The sequence below is a fragment of the Phasianus colchicus genome, chromosome 1 (assembly GCF_987193195.1).
Source record: "Phasianus colchicus chromosome 1, bPhaCol1.hap1.1, whole genome shotgun sequence".
Lineage (NCBI taxonomy): Eukaryota > Metazoa > Chordata > Aves > Galliformes > Phasianidae > Phasianus > Phasianus colchicus.
Window position 1 is genome coordinate 148,093,345 of NC_143436.1, and position 24,483 is coordinate 148,117,827.

Sequence of the window (24,483 nt, forward strand, 5' to 3'; positions counted from 1 at the left end):
CAAAACAAATGGATCAAATTAACCATTCTCTGTAGTACAATTCTGGACAACAAAGTGCCAAACAGTACATAGGTAGGTTCAGCACTTTTAAAATGCTCTGTATATACCTTAATGCTTGCTCTAGCCATTGATTGATTAGACTACAGTTATCATGTAAAAGGATCAGCTCCATTACAAGGGAAAAAAAGAAAAATACGCAATAGCTATCAAGTACTTGGACCTCTATTAATATCACCTCAGAAACACTCAGTATAAATGAGAGCCTGAAATGAGGGACAAAGGTGAACTTCTTCAATACAAGTAATTAATTCTTGCTTTGCATAGGGTAATTGAGGGCAATCATAGAATATTGCATGTCATTTCATTAATAAGCCATCAGATGGACTTCTATTTGCATACTCTGGTAAATCTGTTAACCTCTGAGAACTTGGGCTGCTGGACCTGTGCTTTCCCGTCATTCCCTTCTTCCTTTTAAATGCTGTTGTATTCCCTTCGTTAACTTATTTTCTGTAGTCTAGGCAAACAAACAAGCAAACAAAAAGTAGAAAACCCATGTTTTACTTTAGGATGAGGGTGTGAATAACTAATAGGGCATGAATAACTAATACAAAAAACATTCTGGACCACCATTAGGTATGATCTAACACTATAATAAAATTCCTTGCCTGGGATTGTCATGCCATTGGGATTATCGCTGTCATAACATGTACTGCTTCCTTTTCTATGCCTGTTAAGATCTCTTAGCCTGGCTGCAGAATCCACAGAATCAGGCTGTCAGGAAACCAAAAGGCATCTGCCAGTGCAATAGATACTAACTAGAAAAAGTTCAAGAATGAATCACAAATTAGTAATCACGTTCTTCACTTCTTAATGAGTTCTATGAACATAAAGGACAACTTCAACGGTAGTTTAACTCACTTTTACTACCAAATTTGACTTACACTTTTTTTTGGCTGATCTTTTTCTGGTGACTCTCTCACTAGTGTTATGTTCAAGGCCACCATACACTTGATAGATTGTGCACCAGAAATGATAAGAGCTTAGCCATCTTTCTGCAGAATAATTTACTTCTTCATAAGAGATATGGGACATCAAAATACATCGGTGTACAGTGGTACATCTGGTACCAGTGGTACCAGATTCACTCAGCTCCTTTTCAGGAAACCAAATAAAGAATATAACTTTTCCAGACATTATATGGTGTTTTCTGCAATTTGTTGAAATGTAAGATTTGAATCTCTGGAAATGCATTGTTTTTTCCCTCATCGACTTTGTGGGATTGTAGGGAAAATAAGTTTCCTAGCATTGATATTTTGATTAGATGACTAAATTACATGGGAATAAACCTAGCTTTAGTACATGAAGGAAGAAGTTAAGGATTCTTATTTGTGAATTCCTTCCAAAAATAAACATGGCCTAAATCATGTGCTTTGAAAAGTTTCCAAAAGTCAGCAATACCTGGAAGATTAGATTATCACCATGTTAGGTTGTGAGATTAGAACCTTAGATTTAATGTTATACATAATGAATAAAAAAGTGGATAATAAACCATAATATTCCTTACAAACTGTTGTTTCACATAAATTTTCATCACAACATTTTCAATTAAATGCTTACTTTAATGTCATGCTGACTGTGCCACACAGGCAGAAGGTAGAGCCTTGACCACCTGAGATTTGCACATTTTTCAAAGAGTGGATAAATTCTTGTTAGGAAAGAATTAATACTGTTGTGGTCAAGAGGGAGCCATAATCACAAAATTATACTGTAAAATTTACCATCTTTCTGCAACTAACTGCTGATAGGGGGAACCTTTCCATTCCTCCTACAATATACAGTGGTCTTTGTGCTAGGATGCAGTACTGAAGTGGCTGATGTCTTCAAATTGGACAAGAGTAGGCAAAAACAACTTTCATCAAAAACAGTAATGAAATATGACCAAAGTGAGATGGGTATTTTTGCTTCGATTGCACTGTGTGTTGAAGATGTACCACTTTCCCTGTTGAAAATATCAGCTCTATAGATAATTTTGAATGCATTCTCATTGGGTTTAGATGGTTGATTTGCATACAGCACGCTGATTTCATCATGCATATGCAGCTGTATATTTATCTGCTGAAATCATGTATTTTGCTACATGAAATATAGTGAGTTTGATGCACATTAGAAAGACAGAAGGATAGAGATACTAATAAAATCAGCTTGATATATGATGACAAAAAGAGAAAAAAAAAAAAAAAAAAAGGAAAAACAAACCTAGATTAATCTTGTATAATTTTTGTATTCCACAGAGGAGTCTGCCAATCCTTGACCCAAAAAGAGACAAACTCTCCCCCAAAAACGACCACCAGCACCACAAAAATGCACTCAAAACCCAAATCAAACAACTGAACACAGTTATCAATAAAATGATCACATTGTTTTTAATGCTATTTGCAGCACATTCGTTTAGCCTTCATTTAAGCTGATGTCTATTTTTTAATATAATGTTATGGGAGGTTTTGCTTTGTTATGATTTGGCTTCATGAAAATAATTTCATTATTCAACTGAAATTGAGTAACTAAATAAATATGTTTTACCAAATTTCCCAAGGGGGAATTCTTTTTGAAAAATGATCAACGTATTGTACAGTTTGATGATTTCAGTAATAAGAAGGAGAAGTGAATTGGTTTCATTTTAACCATGAATCTTTTCAATTTGCTTAAAATTCTTCATTGTTTTGTAGATGTCAAGTAAGATTAACACACTATTAGAACAGTAATTTGTCACAACTTACAGAGAATAACTTTTTTTTTTTTTACTACAATAAACTAACTGCCTCTTTCTTCTATATACTAAAGGCTATTATTCATATCCTTAGGCCTCATTAAACCTTACAGACTGTTTTTCTGATATTTCCAAATACAAAGCATTATTCAAAAAGGTATTTTAATGGGAAAAAATCCTGGATTCTGCACTAATATTTTTATTACTCCTCATTCCCACTAGAGTAATTTCCATGTATTCCGACCATAACTTCTGTTAGTCTAACAATATATGTTTGTTGCTTCATAATCTTCCTATAGATTACAATGGAAAACATACTTAAAAACAAAAAAAACAAAAAAAACCAATTCAAGACTCTTCTCAGGAAAACAAAAATTTATTATTTCTAAAATATGATAATAATGAGCATTTATTTTGTCAAATGGCACTATATACTTCCTTAGTTAAGCTGATCATAAGATGCTTTTTTTTTTGAATGGATAACAAAGAAAAACATTCCTTGATCTCTCCACCCTTGAGACTGCAAGGCCTTGTAAAGCCAGAATACATGCAGTAGATGTGTATCTTATGTATTATTAAGGGACATACTCTAATTAATACAGCTTTTATTTTAACTGAATTTAAACCCATCAAAAATGAAAAATGGAACAAACAAAATAATACTTTCCCAAGCATACATGTTTCAAATTAACTGTTTTCTACATGAAGAAGGCAAACAAGAGTGTTCATTGCATCATCATCTCAGGTATATCTTTCTTTTTCAAAAATTAAACAAGAAATCAATACTTTAAGTAACACGGATGAAACTGCTAGTACTAACATCTGAGTGAACCTGGATTAATCACACATGGTTGATCATCCCATCAGTATAATAGCATCTGAGAGAAATAACCAACTAGTTCAGTTTGTTGTCAGTTCTGAGAAATGAAAAATGGGATGACACACCTACCAAATGGACCTGGAATATAAATCCTTTTTGAGGACCTGCACATTATTCTCAGAATGTCGAGCCCACCGTAGCTGAAGGATTTATATAGTGTCTGTTTTCAGCAGAGGCAACAGATCATAATTACCTAGATTGAGTGTTGGTCTAAAATAGCATGACCAGTGGATACTATTTACGAATCTCAATCAGTACGATCATTTCCATGCAGGCAGATCGCTGAGATGCTGTTCATCAGTGTCCCAAACTAAAGTAATAAAATGATTCACAGATCTTTGCAGGCCATTTCCCTACTCTGATATAAATGAAAATGAATGAAGGCAATTTTAGTTGAAACAAATTTTTAAAATACAGCACTAATCCAATGGTGGTGTTATTGTATGCAATTCTTTGTAGCTATTTTTAAACCTTTTTAGGATAAAAAGGAAAGGACCCATTATAAAATAATCATTTCCTTGACATCAGTGCAACTTGTCATATATTTATATGTATCTATATCTATTCCTGTATCTGTATATGTGAATGCATATGCACTTGTATACATATATGTATAGATGCACACATACAAGCACCATTTCATATTTCAGAGACTGCAGCTCAGTAACTACAAATGTAATTAAGAATCTCTCCAAAGGTTGTAGATCTTTGAGATCTTTTTAAATTCTTTAGGAGTATACAAGAGAAAAATATCAAATATCTTTTTTTCTAGTTTCCTTGCACAGGAAACAGCAGCAACCATAGCCCTGAGGGAATACTTTGCATCCTTTAGCAATGGCCAGCTGAAAGACGGTGCTGGCAGCAATTCATTCCTTCTTTTGACAGAGTCTTGATGTCTTTGAGAATAAGTAATGATATTACTTCAAGAATTGCATACACTTAATCATTTGTGAGGGTCAAAACAGCAATCATCTGTCCCTGTTTCTATACAAGTGATAAAAGCAAAAACTTCACCTTCTCTTTTCTGTTCTCCATCCATAATAATTTTATATGTGGAAGACAGGGTCACAGGATAAAGGTGATTTCCAGAGAACTTCCAGAAAAAGATCATTAAAGTAAGTTGAGTGAAAAAGCAAAGCTGAAATATAGTAAGCACATGCACAAATAGTTCAATAAAGCAATTAAATAATTTCTGTCGGTTAGCTTATCCTAAAATATGAGTGTACAAAAAAACTATACAAATAAATTCTTACTTGTGAGCACTGTGTCCACAATGCTTAGTGCTATTAGGGAGAGCTAATTAAGAATGTCCAAAACAGATCAAAAGACTAACTTAAAAACTAGATGGTGTGTATGAACAGGGGCTGACCAACCCAAGCTGATTTCCTGAGTCTCTTTCAGTTAATAACATAGACAACTTTGATCATGAAGATTATATCTAACAGAATTCATCAACAACATGCAGTAATTTAGAGCAGAAATATTGAATAATAATTCCCATTTATATAAAGATGGTATTTTGCAAACCAAAAAATAAATTGCACTTTCGATCAAATTTGATCAGAGTATTGGCATTAGACATTGACCAAAAAAAAAAAAAAAAGTGAGAACCTTAAAATACTTTTAAAGTAAGCTCCACTCATCCTTTTCATTAGGAAGCACTACTTTTCCTTTGCATAAAGAAAAAAAATAGTCAATCCAATCAGTTCTTTTGAGGTCAAGAGAAAAAAAAAAAGGAGCCATTTTTAAAACAAAAAGAATCACATGAGACAATTTGAACCACACTAGCACTTAACGCCATTAACTGTACAGAAAGTCTTCATTTTCATGTTTTAAAGAACCAGAGCTCTCAAACATAGAATCTAGTTTCCAAATCAGTCTGGGGTTCTCTAGGATTTTCTCCTGTCAGTAACTTTGACAAGGTTTATAGCTTAGGGAACCATAAAATGTTCACTTCAAAAATAGCAATAATGGCACCAGGTGTTGAGAACTGAGTGTCATTAAGTCTGTTTATGTTAGACAGAGCCATCTTCTCTACTGATTTAAATTAATATGGCTGGTTTGCACTAAGAGTGGGAGGATCTCCACAAGCTGTTATTGGACCTCAGCTGTAGGGGCTCTAAACCTAGAGAAGCAGAAAGAACCAGCAGTGTAAGGTAAATTCAAACTGTTCTAGCTAGATCTTATTTGTCTTTACACTAACTTAATCAGCATAATGCTAATTGTGGGTGAGTTCTTAGGTTTTCATTCATTAAACGACAAAGGGTACTGGACTGACCTTTCTTAACTTACAAAGCACAATGAGATCACAGTCTATTGCTTCTGGGAATAATTGCAAAAGATTAGTTTTACAATGACTTAATAGATTTGACATGGCCAAGGGGCATATCTTGTTTCTAACTTTTACCTTCCAACATATTCTTTACCTTAGCATTGTGCAGATGAAATTTATGCTTTTTTAAGTAAAGGAAGACATGAAACTGTAATAGCAACAAGTTACTGACATTCTATTGAGAAGATTTTGGAAGGAAATGAGAATTGTTTAATTTGTACCTTAGAGAAATCCCAAACCCCAAACTTTCTAAACCTTATTTGTTAAATGTTCAGAAAAGCAATAAACCTCAGCAGGGATGAAGGAGCAAGTTGTGAAACTTTAATAAGATCTCCAAGGAAGGTTAGACAAAAAAAATAAAGAAATGCTTCTAAAATGTAAAAAAAATAGCTGAGGTAAAGTTTCACTTTCGTGAACTTTATCTGAACCCTGAATAACCTGGGCAAGCTGTGAGTTCTGAACAAAACATCTTTTCTTTGTTTAAGGACAGTCTTAAAATGTCTGTCTTTTCTATACACTGTACTAATGAGAGATTAGAAAATTAGAACAGAAGAAGATGCTATAAATTCAAATAACTGAATCTTCTATTATCGTTATGATTTTACTTGTTTTTAGATTTAGCAATTATCTGTTATTTGCTCTCACTATTATCTATTACACTACAAAGGTAATGGTAAGAGTTTCACACATAAAACACACAGATCCACTATGCAACCATACTTATATATGTTTTATATTTTTCTTGTTGAAAATGTTAAGCCAGAAGAAACATTATTTCTTTTGGTTTGGAGGAAATTTTTGGTTGGTTAAAACAATAATTAATTAAATATGTATGACTGTCTAATGTCTGGGAATCAAAAAGTTCCTTCTAACCTTCCCCCAAGAAAAGGAAGAGAAAGGGAGAGGGAGAGGGAGAGGGAGAGGGAGAGGGAGAGGGAGAGGGAGAGGGAGAGGGAGAGGGAGAGGGAGAGGGAGAGGGAGAGGGAGAGGGAGAGGGAGAGGGAGAGGAGAGGAGAGGAGAGGAGAGGAGAGGAGAGGAGAGGAGAGGAGAGGAGAGGAGAGGAGAGGAGAGGAGAGGAGAGGAGAGGAGAGGAGAGGAGAGGAGAGGAGAGGAGAGGAGAGGAGAGGAATGAAGGAAACAAAAGAGAAAAATATCTATTTCTTATAACAGTGTTCTACAAGCTCTTAAGCTGTCGGAACTCCTTGCTTACAGATACAAACATAAACACATTTCAGAATGAAACTTATGAAAAAACAAAAATCATGTTGCACTATTTCTGCATGATTCACTAGATACTTTGTGACTGTTGCATTGGAAAGCAAAGTTGTTTTTTTTTTTTTTTTGTGGTTTTGCTAACAAAAATGCAAAATCAATTTGGAATGAACATTATATTAATTTACAACAAAAAAAGAACATATTCATGTTGAAAGAAAGATCTCATCTAAAAAAAAAAAAAATGCACACAACTTTTCAGCCTATAACTGTAAAAGAAATTCTGAAATAAAAATAATTTGAAATAGAAAACTGAAAACTGAAAGCTCCCAGTTTAGGACTAGCCCTGGCTTCTAAGCCAAACAGAATAGTGTATAATAAACAAAGGAGACTACATCAATTATTGTTCTATCATGTATGCTTACAATGAATTATACTTTATTATTTATTTTATTTTAATTTTAATGCTTGTCTTGAAATTCTGTGTATGGAAAATCCTACTCTCAATGCAAGGTTGGCTTGGAAAATATTTAATTGAATTTCTGTCTAAATTCCTGTATGCACAACAAGGATATATTCACATTCCAGAGATGAAGATAGTTAACACTTCCCTGAACTGGCCTTCTGAATTTTTCCTTTTGCATTCAAATCCATATGGACATCTTTTTGGGCCTACAAAGAGTTAAGCATGATTTTAATGTCAGATGGTGTCATGCAGTGTATCCTGATCTGATCAATTTAGGATAAAAACCCCTACAAAAAGACTTTCAAACAGTGTGAAAGACCTACCATTCACTGCGAGAACACTGGAAGGGATAGGTACCTAATTTCTCTTCTTTGTCTCTGGCTGCTTACTGTAAACAAGAAGCTGTTAGAGGACCCAAAACAGCAATTCTCCCATTTTCAGTGGCTTTCCTCCACCAACTACTGAAACATGGGGAGCTCAAGAAAGAACACTTGAGAGCCTTTTCCTCCTGCACTTGCATTTTGTGAAGAATTGGCTGAATAAATTTTACTCACAGCACTGTCAAAATGTGTATCCTCATGCCTTTTAGATATCCTCAGAATACTGGATTTCTTGATTTATATAACATTTAAAGGACTTCAAATGATGGAATTTAAATGCAAAGAGAAACAGCAGCAAGAAAATATGTTACTGGAGCAATAAGTTTTCAGTATACATATATATATTTAATCATCTCACATGGATGCTATTTTTAGGTAATCACCTTACAAATTTTAAAGCAGGAGAATCATGTATCTCCTGTCAGTATTAGATATCTACCTTCTAAACAGAGCAAAGAATATTTTCCTTCATATCCAGCAGATCTCAATCAATTCCACATTTTAGGTTGTTATTTTGAAAATATTTTGTTCAGCTACTCTGTAAGAAAAGCAAAGGTATGTACTGTTTTCTTTCACTGCATGATCTTACATTCATACTCATAGAAGATCTCTATCTCTTTTCATCCCACCTCTCCCCGTGCCAATTTACTGGTGACTCAGAACAATTCTGGCTGATCTCTCTAAGCTCTGACTACCCAGTCAATATCCTGAGTGGGTGAAAGTTTAATTATTCCCACTGAGATCAACTATGTCAGGATAGCAAAGGCCAATTACAGACAAAAGCTATCATGGAGCGGTCACTTCCAACCTGCTGCCAACACCAATCCCAAATGCAAAGGAAAACAGTTTCCTGCTGAACTGAAAGGACATCGGCTTAAGTACATCTTATACAGCCAGCATGCTGGTGTCACTTTTATTCATTTTCCACAGCAGAAGTATAAACTGTGCTGAACTGCATGAATCATCTTGCAAGCAGCAGCAGGCATGTACATGTGCCCAAAACAGTGATGATGCTAGGCAGGAGGGCAACAGAAGGCACATCAAACATGCCTCTGGTACACAATGGGAACAGAGGTTACCAAGTAATTGTGACTTCAAAAACTCTTTTACACGCTGTTTGCTGACAGCTGTTATTATGACATCAAATCTGTAGTCATTATTTGGGGAAGCAGCTCAGCCAAGATCCCACAGTCATTCTGCTTAACCCACTTAGTGGATTACCTCAAGCTATAGTTTCCAGAAATTCAAGCTCTCTTGTACCTAATTGCATGAAAACAGAGTAAAAATATTGATGAGTGGCTAAATGACAGCAAAAACATTAAAAAAAAAAAAACATCGGGAAAGGGAGAAAGGAAAACTTGACAGCATAATATATTCCAAGAATCCTCAGCAGAGGACTAATCACTAAAAGCCAGCCAAACAGTGCCTAGAGATCCTTAGCAATTACAGTAAGTTGTGAATAGTGTGCAAGAGAACAACATTCAGTTGAGTTTAGTTCTTTCCCATCCTCAGGTGCCATAAAAGATAACTTTCCATCTTCAGTCCAACTGTCAACCACTGTGTTAATGACTGAAAGACTTATATCCAGCCTTCGGCACTCTCTGAGGTTTCTTTTTGGTTATGACTGGCTCATATCAATTTTTGTTGCAGCATTAACTGATAAATTTGTTAAGCTACTGAATTTGCTTCTTATTTAAAATACCCATAATTTTTTGAAAAATTTCTACTTTGAATAAAAATAAGCGTAAATTCAGTAGACAGATGAGTTACTTGGGAGATTAGATACTTGAGGTATTCATCAATTAATATTTAATTAGACATATGAAGTGCAACAGCTTTAAAAGGAAACATATGAGCAATATGTATTTTAAACAATGAATAACCTGTTTGTCATGACACTCTCATTCTGTACACCACAGTCCTACACATTTACTGTTTTCTCTTTCACTGTTTCTGGGTTTAATCAGAAGTTCCACTATGGAACTGGGAAAGCTTTGCCAGCAAAAGCTTTCTTATACTGGCATGAAACAGTAATGAACTTCTTTTCCCAGTTACGTGGATTTTCCTACTAACAAAATAAACATTTTCAAAGAGTACTTTGCCACTTCTAATATGTACAAAACACCTCCTGGATCAGTTCCATCTCAAACATTAAGACCAGTTGAGATTCAACAAGGCCAGGTGCTGGGTCTTGTATTTTGGTGACAATAACCCTATGCAGCGTTAAAGGCTTGGGGCTGAGTGGCTGGATGACTGTGAAGAAGAAAGGGACCTGGGGATGTTGGTTGATGCTCGGCTGAACATGAGCTGATGCTGTGCCGAGGTGGCCAAGAGGGCCGATGGCATCCTGGCCTGCATTAGAAATAATGTGGCCAGCAGGAGCAGGGAGGTGATCATCCCCCTGTGTACTCAGCACTGGGGAGGCCAGAGGCCGCACCTTGAGTACTGTGTTCAGTTTTGGGCCCCTCACTACAAGAAAGACATGAGGCCCTAAAACATGTCCAGAGAAGGGCAATGAAACTGATGAGGGATTTGGAGCACAAATCTTATGAGGAGCTGCTGAGGGAGCTGGGATTGTTTAGTCTGTAGAAGAGGAGGCTCAGAGGAGACCTCATTGCAATCTACAACTTCCTGAAGGGAGATTGTGATGAAGAGGCATTTGGCCTCTTCTCCCAGGCAACAAACAGGACCTGAGGAAATGGCCACAAGTTGTATCAGAGGAGGTTTAGCTTAGATATAAGGAAAAAACTTTTTCTTTCAGAGAGTGGTCAGGCCTGGAATGGCCTGCCCAGGGAGATTGTGGAGTCGCCATCCCTGGCAGTATTCAAGAGGCGTCTGGATGAGGATCTGCGAGATATAGTTTAGTAGCTTGTGGTAGCGATTGTAAAGGGTGGGTAGTTGAACTAGATGATCTTGCAGGTTGTTTCCATTCTTGTGATTCTATGATTCTATGATTCTATGATTCTATGATTCAGTTACAAGTTAATGTATGACAATTTGTTGAATTGATTTGATCATTAATTCACAACCTTCAGTAGCAGACTAGGTACATTGTTCAGTTGTGCTGTAATATTACTCTAAAAATTATGTCACTGTGGATATGTATCTGACCAGTAATTGTCAGTTCTTAATGTGATTGGGAGCAACCTATGCTAATAATGTGCATCCTGAGAAGGGAGAGAAAATCATCTGAAATTCTTTTTCAAAACTTGTGAGTTCACTCTCACATCAAGATTCAGAAGGAAGAAACCTCTTGATTACAGATTCTTCAGCACTGCAAGTCAGGACAGTCACTGAATATTAACTTGACGAAGAAAGCTCAGTTTCTGCAAAGAAACATATTCTGGAGAGGCCATTACTAGCAGGAAGTTTCAACATGCAATTATTTTATAATAGTGGCCAGTCTCCTTAAAAACAAACAAACAAGCATACAAAACCAGAAGATCTTGCATAACTGTAGGCTTTCCTTTTTGTGACCAATGTGAGGTTTGTTTAACATGAAATCTGTGACCTGTTAACTTTGACTGTCTCAAAGAGTGCCCATGTGAGATTTTAATATATTTCCAATAGAATGTAAGATGTCTACAATGTAAATCAACATTAGTCAATTCTTTACATTTAACACAATGTTTGATAATTTGCAAAAGGTCTGAATCACATAAGAAGATTTATATTCAAGTTCTGAAGGAGAGACTGTAAACAAGGTATCCATTGATTTGTGAATATTTACAGTATCAAAATGATGACGTCAGGTAAGCAAATAAAAGTCTAACAGTTCTGTATTTCAGCAACTGGAATGCTTTATTGTAAGAAGCAGGTGTATGTGGTTTAGAGAACAGACAACTGATTAGAAGTAATTACTGGAAATAGTGCCTCTATTTTATGGTGCTAGCATGGTGAATTGGTATCAACTATATAATAGAAACTCAAGCCTCAAGTCATTTCAGAGAAAATTAGACAAACTCACTATTGATAGTCACAGCAGTGACTCAAATAAAAGTTAAAAAACAGAATTACTGTTATTTCTCTACAAAAGCAAACATCAGTACTGATTTATCGGTACTCTCGTGTATGCTGTCGTGTCATTACACACTACAATTTTATTTCATACAAGCTCATATCATATGATAAAATTCAATTTTAAACAGCATAGGTATTTGAAACATATGTAAATAACACTTTCTTTTATGTAAAAGATACAAAATGGTAAAAGTCCTGTAAATGTCAGTATTTCAGGAGGGTATCTTGGGAGGAACTGGGGAAAACAAATTGGCAACAAAAGGAGAAACATTTGGATATGTAATACTATCCAAGCAATAGTCTCATCCAGCAAGCACGTCAGCCAATATGGAATTTGTGTATGTGAGATGAGCTGAATTCAATTAAATGTGTTTGGACATTGGAGATTATGAATGTTAGATAAAATCCAAATAATGGATGCCACTATTAGCAATATAATCTTATTTTAAGGAAGCTTTTAAAATTCATCACAATTGTAATGCTTAATACTTTATTGAATTAATGAAACAATATAAATTCTGTTGGATGTCTGTTTCTACTAAATACACATTTATTTGCCTTATTTTATCTCATTGCCAAATGTGCTTAATTTCTAATGACCAATAATATTTTATTGAATTTAAAGATGGTAATGTTGGTCTAAACGCTAAAGCAAAGCAAACAACATAAATCTTACTGTATTAACCCCTGGATTTCACAAATTTATAATTAAGATTTTAAATTATAATTTATAAGCTACTCAAACATAATACACAAAATATTCAATTTCATTTAAAATGCATGATGTGAAACATTTTTCTTTTATTTTTGTACCTTGTGGTAGATAAACAATATTTTTATATTGGACATTTTTATATTGTTTCAGTCTGAGACCATCTTGTAGTATCCGTGATGTAAGATACTATCCAAAGGCAAGACAGAGCAAGGCAAGGAAAAGACAGGTAAGAGGTAAGGTAAGAGGGAAGGCAACAAGGGAGACAAGGGAAGCTAAGGCAATGCAAGGAAAAGAAAGGGCCATAACTTTAGTTATGCATTTATATTGAAATGTGTAGAAAAAGTACTTTGACACCTCTGAAAAGCGTTTGAAGTTGACAATGAAAAATACATTATGTATTATGTTTGCTATGATTGCTGAAATTTCAGGACACATATAAGTGTAAAAATATAGCCTTAATATGACAGAAGACATAAGTTGGGGATAGTGTATTTAGCTACAGCTATGAAAAACATATGCAGAATTATTTTTTCACTTTATTATAATTCTGAGTGTTAATCATTCATAGCAGGATGTAGTTAAGAGGTTTGATGATTTGTTCTGATCAAAGCTGTCAGAGAAAGAGATGATCCCTTCCAAGTGAAAAGAGCAAATTAATTATGCATTCCATATATACTAGTGGACACAGAATTGACACAGATATTCCAGTGGTTCTAATAGAAAGAGGAATTAGGCATTCCTGATTTTTACATTACTTTTTTTTCCCCTAAATCTGCTTTTTTTTTTTTTTTTTTTTTTTCTTTTCCTTCCGTTCACTAGAGTAATGAAACTTACTTGTAGTGAGCCATGGATTCAATTAACTCATTCATTTCTCAGTATCCAGAAAATTTGGGATTGTTATTTACTTTAACGTTAGATCTTTTTCTCTATGACTTGACTTCTGCCTCTTAAACTTTCATCTCTGGGGATTTTCAGATTGTTTTAGTGATGGTGTTGATTTTTATTTTCCTTGTTACAGACACCATCTGCTCTACCAAAATCCATCCATGAAATATTTTTTTTAACACTTAGGAATCTCAATTTATCTTGGACTTCACCAAGCAGGAATCTCTGCTAATGTATCTTATTTCTTGATGTGTCTTCCTAGCTTTCTCTCAGTTTCACCCAATATTGTGTGGACTTTTCCACCTTGAATTCAGTATCTAGATGCTGACAGCATTCCGGGTTTGAGTTAATTTTACATTAATCTGATTAATGCTAAACTTGAGCTTATATATTCTTCTATAGTTATATCTTGAGTTTGGTTGGATTCTTTCCCAAAGTATTTCAGAGTTGCTACAAAGGAAATAGTGTCTAAACTAATTTCATTCTAACTAATCTCTAGATAAATTCACAACAAATAATGGAAAGTGTATTATTATTGTGAAAATTATTTTAGCTGCCCAAGGTAACAAAAAACCCTGACTCATCTACTTGCAGAAAGTGCTTTGTAAATTCAGTCAACAATTGCAGTATGAAAGAAGAATCTTTCAAAGATTTTCTACTTCTGTCATTTAATAACTATGAAACACAGATAAGATAAATCAGAAATTATTTTATTTTAACTGATAAAATTTATATGCATTCTAACTACTGAACAAATGAAAAAGAAGGAGGAAGTGTCCTAGTCATCAGGATCCATAGTTAGACAGTAATAGAATGAGAATTATCCATTGACTCTACTATTAGCTGGATTTTCTTTTAATCTCTTTCTTCTCTACAAACTGACATCTCTTCCTCATTTTGACCCTTAGAAATGATCTAATCAGACCAAAACTAAGAAGTCATGTAGAGGATATCATCACCTTGCCTGGATTCAATTAGATCTCAGATTTGAAATGTGACATATAAGCTCCTGACAACACTGGCTTTCGTGTACCCTTTTCATCTTCACCACCTGTTTCTTCTCTTCAAACCTTCCCAGTTACAGAGCCACACCAGCAACTTCTAAGATATTTTCTGTCAACACAAAAATACCACTGCTGTCCTTGAAAATTGACTTAAAGTTAAGTGCAAGTAAAACAGGAAGCTGACCAGAGTTTTCAGAAGTAAAACAGAGATGACGAGAGCTTTTTTTTGTATGACATTGTCCACTGCCTCTATGACTTATTGCTGTGTTAAAATCTATGCCAGAATTGGGTTTCACTTAGTAGGTTTGGATTGAAAAATGTTTAACACATTAGATTTGCCTCTTATTAATGGCTGAATTATCTCTTTTTCAGCTGCCTCAGATATACGAGTGGTCATAGTTTGTTAGCTGGTTATGTCAAAACAGATGTGTTTAGCAGATTATTACTTCTAATCCATTTCTTTGCACCTTTGCTGGTCTTAGATACTCATTATGTTCTATTTTGTTCAATTGCAATAAGCTTATCAGCTTATCACTAGAAAGGCAGCAAATGGTTATAATGGTACTATCTGTGGCAGCTTGACACTGACAAAAGTTTAGTGAGTGTCGAGCTAGCAGATAACAAGTAATACCTGTCTTTTTTTTTTCTTCTTCTTTTTTTCTTTTTTTTTTTTTTTTAAAGCTATACTGTATGACGTAGCCCTCCTCACTGATGCTGTATTTTCTGCTTGGGCTATCTGTTCCTCTCATATCTGCATTGTTTGATGTATTTTGTTTTCAAGGAAACAAGTTAAAACTGTAGTAGTGGAAGTTCCATCTCATCTCACCTGAGCTTTTATCTTTCCTTCAGAAGGACAGTAATAATTATTAGCATTATTGTCTGAAAATTGTGAAGCAGAACGACTTCTTTTTCAAGAAACTCTTGAGACCATTAAAATTGTAACATCTATTGAATATCGTGCATTTTCAAACCACTTTAGTTTCAGTTTGTTTGTTTGTTTTTCATGTTTAATAAAAGGGAAAATAGTAGTTTCCATAGTGGCAGCTTTTTGTTCAGAGTTAGCTCTTGGTATTGGAATCTGGAGTGTGTGTAACTATTTAATTGTGTGAGCACAGCTGTGTCAGAACATTGGACTCTGAACCCATGCCTGCTACCAGAATGCATAAAGCATCTTCTTTCTTACTGGGTATTTTTGCTCTTTGCACAGCAAGTGTGCTGCCTCTAATGTTGTTCAGTGTCCTGCAATATATTAGTATGATGAGAGCTGTAAATACTTTAGAAAAATCTGCAGAGCTTAGGCTTTTAAAACTAAAACTCTGCAGCCTTACCCAGCCTAGTTTCTACCTGGAGCACAAAGTCAGAGTTATGATCTTGCATCGGTGGTGACTCAGGCAGTACATCCAAAGGGAAAGTAGAAGGGTCTAGCAAACCTTGTCTAGAAAATGCAGATTTGCAGAAAGTGCTTTGAGAGTTTGGCACAGTGTTACCTTAGTGAATACTCTCAACTTCCTTGGATAAATACGGATGAAAAAAGAGAAAGTTGTAACTGAATCTGGAAAAAAAAAATTTCATAAGCCTGGATACAAAATCAGTCAAACCAATAAAACCAGGACACAAATGTGTCCACAAAACAGTTGAAAGTTGGAATGTTTTGCATACAGTGCACTGAGAGAGACATAAGGGGAAATGGATTTAAATTTTGAAGATTTAGGTTTGATATTAGGAGGAAGTTTTTCACATAGAGGGTGGTGACGCACTGGAACAGGTTGCCCAAGGAGGTTGTGGATGCCATTCAAAGCCAGGCTGGATGTGGCTCTGGATAGCCTGGTCTAGTAGTTGGCAACCCTGCACATAGCAGGGAGTTTGAAACTAGATGGTCATTGTGGTCTTTTTCAACCCAAGCTATTGTATGATTCTATGACCTTTTATGGCAGTTAAGAAATCAAACATTTTAGCCTGACATGGTACTGTGTTCTGCTTCTGCTACTGGAGTATTACTCAGATGAGAACATAGAACACAGAAATTTGGGTTGTAGGATACAACCTCCAGTTTTGATCTAATTAGAAGAAAAGCAGAATGAAAATATTTATAATTACATTAAATACTACCACACTTACTATAGACAAATCTGTCCCTAGTTTTATCAGCTCATGTTCTTACATATGACTTTGAATTTCTGTCTTTATTGATTTTCAACATAGTAAATAAAAAAAAAACCTTTTGGATTTGGGGATCTTAAAAATATTTTGTGTGAGAACAGAATATGATGAAACTACAAGTTGCAGGTAAGAATAGATTATGTTACTAACTCTACTGTAACATGGACTGAGACAGTATCTGACAGTTTTCTCAAGTAGGCATGTTATAGCATATTAGGACAATTGTCGTAATGTGTTTTCCACACCTACTCAAATAGTTCATTATGTGGCTTCTGAAAACACAAAGAGTAGAGGGTATTCAAACTTGAAGAGCCAATGCCTGTATTAGCAGTGAGATGTTGGTCCTGATTATTTCTTAGTCATTTTATAAGCTTTGATATGAAGTATTCCAAATAATTGTAATGCTGATATCTCTCCCTTTGTTTGCTATTACTCCAGACTATGGGTGTGTGAGCTGAAGACTAAAAAACAGGCAGATAAGTGTCATGATCTAAAGAATGGAATTTTTCTGTCTCATTTTTCTTCAAGGTTTCCCTTGCTACTTCGGAGCATATGGTGCACATTTTAATAGCTTTTTCCTGAGAACACTTATGCACATGATTAACCTTTTATGTGAGAATAATCTTCAGTGTCTTATTGGCAATATCAGGTCCTATGCATATGATGATATTATAAAAGATATGCAGGTCACTTTAACAGCTAGTGGTCACAAATTTCCTCTTAAATAAGAAATGACAAGGAAAAGGTAAAGAAGTGTCATTACTTTCTTTTGTCATTTTGTCCTGCACTTCATCAAGCCATTAAAATATTCTGTAATCTACAAATTGCAGCTAAAAATTCAGAGACCTAAAAGTGTGTTGCTTTTTTTTAAATTTTTTTTTTTTTTTAATTTTTCTAACATATCTCTTAAATGGTATTGAAATTCATTGTTTAGATAAAATGGTTGAAAATGTTAGTGATTAAAAATTTTGGCTATATATGTGATATGCTAGAGCAGCTGATCTGTGACTATTTACAAAGCTTAATATGAAAGACAATATTTTATCTTAACAAATTCATTTCTCAGACAAATGTTACCAGAGTCAGACTTTCTTCCATTAATGCACTTGGGCTGGAGAACTTGTGCATCATTCCCTCCCTCCTTTTCTACTTCTACCTTACCTATTTCTTGCTGACATTCAACCCAGTTTCCCAAATTCAGCATGACAGTCTGCATGTTTAAATACACTGCTCTTTGTTTTCTGCTGAGAGCTGAGAAATATGATCAGGCTACTCTCATCTCAAAGGGTCTGCACTGTATTCTGTCTCTGATGCACAACATCCCACTGGAGTATTGGATTGTTTATCTACTTGCACTCAAGCTTATCTTCCTCATCTCGTAATGTAGTACATTAAAACAAGTCTCTTGCTCCATTTGTTTGCTTACTGCTTTACCACAGGCAGTCCTCTTGCCATGTGTTTTGCAGTTGTTGCACTTCACTTAAGAAGCATGCACCTTAAAAATGCTAATGATTAATTAGGTTAATCATTGAGTTTCTTAAAGACACACAGCGTAGAATCTCTGAATATTCTAGAAACAATAAAGTACTATCTATTGAAATACTAATAGTTAAGAAAAAATAATTTAAGGTGTAAGTCATTGTCATAACTAGTCTTCTGTCAGAAGGAGTCCTGTATTTTAACTGTAAGACTTAAATCCAACTATCTTGTGTACTCTAAAACCTACAATTTGCAACATTTTTTTGCAGATATTTCAGAAAAATTAACATTTTTGTGATTTTAAAATGTAATGTCTATCTCATTGATAGTGCATTGTTTTCCTCACTCCCTTACTTGTTAGAACCCAGATGGATTTTTAACTCTCCAATGCAAAATTGTTACTGCTTGTCTCTATAGCCTTTCATGTACTCTCAAGGCATTATGCAAATATAAAAATGTTAATGCCAAAAAGTGAATTATTACAGACTTTGATGAATACATTAGACTAAAAATTGATGCCTTCCAGAAAGTGACTAATGTACATCCCATTATTAAAAAAAAAAAAAAAAAGGCAAAAAAAAAAAAAAAGCAAAAACTATTTTCTGAAATCCTACTTCATGGAAAAATTCTCCTTCAAATTACTGTCTAGGATATGTGGTTTTTTTTTTTTTTTCCTTTTCTTTTTTTTCCTACAGCCTTTCCTCAGTTAAGAATGATGTAAGCATGAACCCTATTTTTTTTTTTTTTCCATTTGAGTACTTTTATGAAAAAATGAAGCCCTAAAACACTCCTTTGCCTTTGTAATCGCCTAATAGCATACACACATCAGGAAGACATTTAGACATGCATTTATAGACGGTCATATTTTCACAGTCACCTAACTTTGTATGACAATAATAGAACTCGTGTATCTGGCATTTCCTTAAAGGTAACAATATTCATAGAATGAATAATAGAATGGGTGGGATTGGAAGGGACCTCACAGACCATCTATGAGGGCTGCTCCAAAAGTAATGTATCCTATTTTATTATGTTAGCCCATGAAGTCAGAGGCAGATGTTGTAATGGCAATAGATACTGAACCTTCCCACCAATATCCCATTCCATTTTGTTGCTGTGTGACAGATGGGACAAGAGGGGCAGTCTGACAGGATGACATCTGACATGGAACTGCATATGAAGCAAAGGGGTGTCATTGAATTCTTCATCAAAGTACTTTACTGACATCCAGGTGTGAATTATGGCTGTTTTTAACTTGTGCCAAAATGACCAACTGCATAATGCATCTTTCTACACTTAGAGAAATGGGAACCTCACAGAGAATCAGCTGTGATTCATGACAGTGTTTGTGATCAGGGATGACTGTAGAGCTCTCCTCCAGCCCTTTTTTCTACTCTCTCTCTCCTTGGAGACATCAGCAAAGAATATGGGCAAAGTTTTTAATCAAGCAGAGCGAACTGCCATTTGAATATGTCTTCTGCCTTATTGGGGCCCTCCTTGCTGTGAACCTAGTATTGTCACCAAAAGGTCTTCTCTGCATGTATTTGTATGAGAGGAAGGAAAGTAAGGCATTTGCCCATTCTGCATGCTGAAAAATATGACTAGTTTATACTTTAAGATATTATTAGGAAAAAAAAATCAGACAGTGAATGACAGATTCATGGCTTGTTGGTATTCTTAGCTTTCATTGTCCCATCTGACAATGAGTCCTTTGCACTTGTTTTAACAAGCTTTATAAAAATCCACCCAATGCAAATTGCCCTAGCAGTAGACAGCAGTAAATTATGATTGTACTGACCTGTATGCAATTCAACTTTTCAAAAGCCCTTCCATCTACAAGAGCACGTGTTTGCTCTGCTCCACAAAGGCTATCACTTCCATCTTTCTCCCGGTGGATTGTAGCACTCATGAGAGATAAATCAAAGAAGAGGTCAGAGATTTGAAGCCTTATGCAAGTCAATTCTCTTAATCCATCCCTGACAGCATCATTTTCTAATGCCCATTTATACCACTCAGGGATAATGCATGGTAATGTCAAAAAAGGGTGTTAATTCTGTGGAAAAAAAAAAATAATAATCATGAAACTGATTGGACACTTTCAGATTTTTGGACTGTATTGATCTGAACCTTTGTGCTAAGATAAACAGTTACATTTGCCTCTAATTACAGAAAAGTTACTTTTTAATTCTTACAGACTTGACATCTTCCAGGTGGACATTAGAGTTCTTAAATATAGGGGCATTTTCTGCAAAGGAAACGCAGTACAGGAAAGAAAAAATCCATCAGAGTTCTTTAATACAGGGACTCTAAAACAGGTTTCAGTGCAAGCATACATTACAAGGAGGAAAAGAAAAAAAAAACAACATAAAACCTTTTCGCTCTAACAAATATTTATGTAAAAATGTAAGTATTTTAATTTGAGAAATGGTGAAATTAAGGAGATGCAGACAGTTCTGTTTGGTTTTGCTTTTTTCCTGTGGCTTCGTGACAAATTACTTCTACATATTTGCCCCAAATACAATAAAGCTAATTCAGCAGACAAATAACATTAAGCACTGGTGTTTCATAACCAGATATACAGAATATAGCTATTAGAAACATCTTTTCACATTCTTTTAGCCTACCTTCTAGCGTATACATCAATACTCTAAGGCATACCTTGTTAACCATCTACTAAAATTATAACAACTGGTTTGATTGCTTCAGCATTGGGGAGTTAATGACTAAATTAGACTGCTGGCAATAACAGAGCCATCTTTCTAAATCATGTCAATTAGCATCAGAGTTTCTTCCCTCAGATATCCCAGGGGTCCCTTTTCCTTGCCTTTTTACTCGAGATAAACAAAATCATTGGTTTTACCTATATCTCCAATACTTTCTCTCTCTCTCTCTTTTTTTTTTTTTTATACTGTTATTGTTATTGTTGTCTTAATGAGCTGCAGTTGTTGACAGTACTGTGAGCTGCAAGCAGTCTTGGAAGAGAGGCTCTTACCCAGCGGTAAGCTGGAGTATCAAGTTGCTAAGCCTCTAAAGTACTGCTATCCTTCCACCTGACCTCAATTTACGTGCTATTTAATAACGCATTCTGGAATGTGTTAAAAAAATTGTGTTGTAATTTCCTCTTTGATCTTAAAACTTGACAATGAAATAATTAATAGTGAAGTTTCTGAGACAGATTTGATGCATATGCTGACTTGGTCACTGCCCATCTACCCACGTATTGCAAATTGTTTTTTGCAATGGGAGGCAGAAGTTTTCTAAACAATTGGTGCTTTGCTCAGAATGATAAATCAAAGCACCACAGAAACAACAAATTAGTGTATGCAGAACTAACACATCACAGTGTATATTTTTTAAGAAAGATAGGAGACCATTAGGAAACAGATTAGTGATTCAGTTAATCGTGGGTTAGTAAAAATTGAAAACAATGTTACTGAAACTGCAAAATAATGCTAAATATTAATAGGTGCAACCACTGAAAATATACAACATATAGATTTCAGATGCAGATAGGAAAGGACAACATGTAACCTCTCACCTCCTCTTGAGATCAGAAAGAATGTGTGACTTGCTGATGCCAATTATGTCAGCTAATGTAGGAAGTTTCACCAGTACGGTGCATTTCTTCTGTTTCCAAATTGTTCTTGTTGTACAAGAAACATTAAACATAAGGGATTCCTTTGAGTTTAAAGGGCTCTAATCAGAAATTGAAATTGATGAGGATTTGATCCAATGTTCTATATAGAAAAATTTATTTAGATACATGGTAATCTTACATTAAGTTTGAAACGTACACAAGGAAGGAATAGAAATGGTAATATTAGTGATGACACTACCGGTTATTTAATCTTCTGCCTTTCTGATTCATGTGGAATATCTGGAAATAAAGAAAGATCCATCTGAAAATAGATCTTGATATGGAAAGTTTCCATTTTATAGAAAAGAAAAAAATATATGTCTAGGTTTCCAGGTGAACAGTTCCATGGGGTTGGGGAAATGTTATGAAAAGAATCAGGCAGAGAAACAAAGAGCTTTAGGAAAGAGTTCAATATTAATACATGAATTTCCAAAAGAGAAATGAGAGATTATTGTGTAACAATGCCCATAAAGTCAGAGTACAACCTGGGTATAAGGAAATATAAATACAAGCTCCCAGTATCCATGAAAAGAGAGAGATTTGAATTTAGATCTCTCACAACCTCAATAGATGTTCAGCTTTAGTTATTTCTTATTTTCTTTCTCCTCAGGAATCTACTTTTTTTTTTTTTTTTTTTTTTTTTTTTTTTTTTTAGAAGTACACACTATATACCTGTTAATCTTCCCTATGAGCTCCATTTAATATATTAAAAGTCCAAGTATGGTATATGAAGCATCAGCTTAGCTCATATGTTGTCTGACCTCAGGTTAAATCCCAGCGGAGAATAGAAAAGCATCTACAAAGCACAACAGCTTGCAGAGAATAGTTTCCTTGTTGCATGCTGTTTTTCTACAGGAGCTCACTTGTGTCATTAAATTGAAAGTATATCAGTTAAAAAGACAAAAAGAATACAAATAAAGAATTTTTGATCAGACAGAATGATACAAATATTTGCTTACATTGCTACCTCACTTCAAAAACATGAAAAAAAAAGATAAATGAACATTCTAGAAACTGCTCTATAGATTTTAAGCCTTGTTATTTTAAGCTTCTGCAGATAACTGAAATTTATTGATCTGTATTGAAACTGCTAGCTGGTATAGAAAGGAAAAAAAAAGATTCACGTACTACCATAAAATCCCTAAGTGTGGCTTGCAAAGCTTGTGCAGCAGACCTATGAATGAACTTTTTAATTATGGCTGTGGACAAAATTCTCTAATTCCTAAGACTGAGGTGAAAATTAGAGAACATGAGAGAAGGCAGCCTGGGGACTAGATTTTTCTGCCACCTGTTGTTCCCTCTTGTCCTTTTGCTGAAGATCTATCGAACAACTAGGATTCAGGAGGAGGCTCCTCAGGATATGCCAGATCCAAAGGGCATCCTATTATCACTTAGAGGAAATAAAAACTTGTTATGTGATTTAATTTCAGGGTACTACCTCTGAAGGTATTACGAATAAAGAATACACAGGTTGATCCATCTTGCTGTGCGTGGAGAAAGCAGAAGAGGTAAAGTGAGAAAGACAGAAGAACACGGAGGCCAGAGCTGTACTTGAAAGCTGGGGAAGAGTAGTGATGGAAGGAGAAATGTTGTTTTAGGCTGGTGCAGCTGTTTTAGAAAAAATATTACAGGGAATCTGTGCTTCAGAATGATTTTGTCATTAATTCTATTAATCTCCTGTTATCAAAGAATCACAGAATGCCTTTGGTTGGAAGGGGCCTCGAAGATCATCTAGTTCCAACACTCTTCTGGGGACAGGGTTGCTAACCGCTAAATCAGGCACTATATTGGGTTGCCCAGGGCTCCATTCAACCTGGTCTTGAATGCCTTCAGGTATGAAGTACCCACAGCTTCTCTGGGCAGTGTTCCAGTACCTAACCATTCTCAGTGAATAATTTAACCTTGACATCTAATCTAAGTATTCCTTCTTTAAATTAAAATAATTCCCCCTTGCTCTATCATGATCTATCCATGTAAAAATTTGATTTATCTCCTGCCTATAAGCTCCCCTTAAGTATTGAAATGCCACTATCAGGAATCCCAGAGGACTCTTCCAGGCTGAAAAAGCCCAGCTCCTTCAGTCTGTCTTTGAAGGAGAGGTGCTCCAGTTCTCTGATCCTATTTGTTGTCCTCCTTTGGACCCACTCCAAAGTTTAACATTTTTCCTCTGTTGGGGGGCTCCAGACCTGGACACAATACTCCACATGGGGCCTTATGGGGCAGAGTAGAGGGGAACAATCACCTCCCTTGCCCTGCTGGCCACCTCTTTTCTGGTGTAGCCCAGGATACCATTGACTTTCAAGGTTGAAAGGGCATGCTGCTGGTTCATATAAAGTTTTTCATTATCCAGGACCTCTAAATCTATCTCTGCAGGGCTGCACTCAAGGAATTATTCTTCCAATCTGTATAAATATCAGGGATTGCCTCAACCCAAATGCAGCACTTTGCACTTCGACTTGTTGAACTTCATTAGGCTCACATTGGGCCCACCTTTTGAACTTGTTCAATTCCCTTTGGATGGCATCTCTTCCTTTCTGACTTCTAG

General features: G+C 35.3%; 1 protein-coding gene and 1 long non-coding RNA gene across 4 annotated transcripts in view; one reads left to right on the top strand and one right to left on the bottom strand.

Moving 5' to 3' along the window:
• Positions 1–24,483, bottom strand: part of GPC6 (glypican 6) — a 730,376-nt gene that overhangs the window by 369,190 nt on the left and 336,703 nt on the right. The window lies entirely within an intron of this gene.
• On the top strand, positions 9,216–23,563 carry LOC149920135 (uncharacterized). Of its 2 annotated transcripts, none has more exons than XR_016461305.1 (4): positions 9,216–9,486; positions 11,686–11,790; positions 12,924–12,999; positions 23,369–23,563. It is a non-coding gene; the product is annotated as an uncharacterized LOC149920135 (long non-coding RNA). The 2 variants fall into 2 exon arrangements; XR_016461302.1 differs by lacking the exon at positions 23,369–23,563 and adding an exon at positions 14,567–14,873.